We start from the raw sequence: 3569 nt of genomic DNA, 5'->3' as shown, positions 1-3569 counted from the left end.
TTTGTGTTTCTATGGTGTCGGCTCGTGGTATTGTTCCACGCTTTGGGGAGAAGCTTGCCTATATAAAGCAAAGGAGTTCATTTGGATTGAGCATCATTTTTGGTGGAACATCTCTTGGTGTGATCTAGTCCAAATCTATAAGGGCAAATCTTCTAATGGACTACGATCTATATGGCGCATGATCAGATCTGTGGATCTGAGTGTTTGGGTTGGTTCTGAAGTCCTCTTATCTTCTATATCTGAAGGGACGCAGATTCAGTGAAGGGAAAGTGCGCCGGGACGCAGTACAGTAAAGACTCAGGTGCGTCTCTGAGGCAAAGGACGCGGCGCGACTGTGGCATTGGGTGCGTCTCTGAAGCGAAAGACGCGGCGCGATAGTGTTTCTGGGAGCGTCGGTCGCAGAAAAGCAAAAAGGAACAGTGCGTCTGCACGCAGAACAGCATAAGGTATACTGCGTCCAGTCGCAGGCCACAGAAAGAAAATATGCGTCCCTGTCTTAAGATGATCTGTTGACTGTATATTTCTGTTCATAAGGTGTTCTGGGTTGTTTATGTAATTACTGATCTGATATCTGTAGTAGACTGTATCTGTTGTATACTTGTTGATCATTTGATTCTTCATGAAAAGAAGTAGGGGGTTGTAGCTCCCTTCCAGGAGAAACTGGAAAACGAGAAAGAGTTGTAGCTCTTTGCAGGTTGCAGCCTGCGTGCTGGTAAAGGACTGCACCAGTACAAAATCATTGTAAAAAGAATTTCTTGAAAGAAGATAGAGACATATTGCAGCAGGTGGTTTTTCTCCCGCATTGGGTTTCCACCTTACATCTTGTGTTATTTGGTGTGACTGTCTATTTTCTTTATTCATGCTCATTGTTTTATGGTACTGATATGCAAGAATATTTCAAAAGATCAAATAAGGAAGATTTGGTAAATTGCTAGATAATACTGATTCACCCCCCCTCTCAGTATTATTTCCAACAACAAGTTCCCCATCTCATGGCATCATCCACTAGTCATCATCACAAACAATGAGGGATGTTGTTACAAAAACCATCTATTACATTGACACATGACTTGCATTAAATTTAGTATATCCTTGTGGAATTTGTACCCATACCTTTCACAACTCAACGATATGTCCAATGTTGCAAATAGTTGGACAACTTAATATCTGATGGCACCCACTCCATGTAATTATTGAACAAGATCCTCCCAGACAGGAATATTCCTTGGCTCCAAGGACTTTGACACCTCCCTGGGAACCTTCTCCCATCCACCATCAAGAAATCATCAAGGAGATAATCCCACCACCTGGTGTCGATGACACTTAACACCACATACAGTTCATATCCTCATATATACGAACCTTGATTCATGTCTTCTACTCATTGTTCTTCGGTGTCGAGACCGCTTCACCCATTACAAAGGTTGTACCACCCGTGACTATGTAGACCCATTCTATCTGTGTATTGCCAACATCATTGGGTTCTAAAACAATGAAAACTAAATCGTTTTCTTGCTTTTCAACTAGCATCATTAGGTACCAATCCTAGCCTCATGACCTCTCGCAACCTCTATCACCATTAGAGAATATTTTTCATTCATATGAAGATATTTTAGAGGCCACAAAAAAACCAGAATGCCCTTGGGATGCCATGCATCATTTCTCTTTCATTTTACCAAAAAAATATTTTTCACCTACTGAAGCACCATGCCACAATATTTGCATGGTAGGAATTCCTACCACCAAGACAAGTATTTGGTTCAATAACCCCATCCTTACACCACATGCATTTGAGGAAGGGAACATGTCCAATATCTTAGCTACAGTCAAGGTAGATATTTCCTCCAAACCCGGTATAGTCGAAGAAATCTCGTTGAGGGCATCTTGTTCTCCAGAAAATTTTCCGCTTATAAAGACCTATTTTAAGAATACACGGCTATTTTCATGTGGTCTTATTTGGAAATTCCAGGTATACATCCCAAAATTGTAGAGCACCACATCAACGCATGGCCTGATGCCTACCCAGTTAGGAAAAAGTAGTGTCAGCTCCACCCTTCCAAGGCAGAAGAAATTAGACAAGAAATCTACAAACTCCACAAAGCCGGTTTGATATAACCCATCTCTTACACATCATGGGTTTCTAACCATGTACCTATCATGAAAAATAAGGCATCGTTTAGGTTTGTAATGACTTCAGAGATTTGTTAAAAGACTATCTCAAATACAACTCTCCTACGCCCTTCATTGATCATGTAATCGATGTTTGTGTTGGGCATTAAGCATTATCCTTTATGGATGGATTCTCAGGGTATAAGCAAATTCAAGTATTCCTCACATATTAGAACAAAACAAACTTTAATACTCCTTGGGGCACTTTCGCCTATCGTGCTGCCCTTTGGCCTAAAGAATGTTAGAGCTACCTTCCATCGGACCATGAACTTGTTGTAGCGGCTACAAACACCCTCCAAAATTTTTCCTTAGCCTATTTTGGAGCCTCCCTACCAACCTTACACAACACTTTGTCTTGCTTCATCAAGTACTTAAGCTTTAGTGCTTTCCTCACTCAAAGGCATCCTGTCAATCACAGTTGATCCATTCCCCTAACAAGCTGCTCACCTGGACTTAGTCCAGCTGCAGGCTAAGCAACTTCCACTTGAAAATTGTTCATTTCTAGAGGGAAACTAGCCTTCCCTCCAGGAATTGCGCAATCCTCTCTAACAGCCTGTTGGGCTCTCGGATTGCGCAATCCTGCTAGCCAACCCTCCCAACAGGATTTGCACAAATTTTCCTAGTAGAATGCTATTCAGCCTAAGATTTGTGCAAATATGGGCAACAATCAGTTGGTCTGCCTAGAAATTGTGCAAATCTCCTGGGAAGCCAGCCCAGCGCCCAGCCAGAAATGCGTAGTTTTCTCCAGCAATCGAGTAGTCTCTTGCATGTGCAGCTGAGTTGACCAGTTCCCTTCGGGATTGAGAAAAATGGACTTGCATGCATGGGTTGCTTCTCCCAAGGAAACATGCAAAGAAATCCCTTGTTTCATGGATCTATGTTTAGCAGTTGGAGGTTACATGCAAGGAGCAATTCCGAAACCTCCCACAAAGTGTCACTTCCCCTAGATTCGTGGTATGCACATCACAACCTCAATGTTATCAAAAACTCGTCAACCGGACATTGCAAAGCTCATTCCTCACATCAACCTTGTAGCTCTGACATCCCACATCACATCTAGGAGTAGTCGACACATTCAACTCAGCTATTTTGAAGTAAACCCGCTTCCCATGCCTTGTGCTGCATTTCTGTCGCATTTTGTGTTTTTGCTTATGGGAGTAATATTTGCTTGATTTCTTTAAATGCTTGCTATTGTTTAGATATATATTAGCTTGTCCTAGCTTTGTTTTAGTTTTCATTGTTATCTCACTGTTGTCGCATGCATGAAACTATTTTGCACGGACATTCGTCCAACCGGTGAACTGCCTCGCCCACATGCATGTTGATCTGTTTGCTGAATCTTTCATTCATGTTTTACATGCACTGTTAATCACTCCTACTATCACTTAGTGTCACCATGC

The sequence above is a fragment of the Pinus tabuliformis genome, chromosome 6 (assembly GCF_031772625.1).
Source record: "Pinus tabuliformis cultivar Carrire ecotype Pingquan chromosome 6, CPIR1, whole genome shotgun sequence".
Taxonomy (NCBI): Eukaryota; Viridiplantae; Streptophyta; class Pinopsida; order Pinales; family Pinaceae; genus Pinus; species Pinus tabuliformis.
This window is presented reverse-complemented; position numbering follows the sequence as displayed.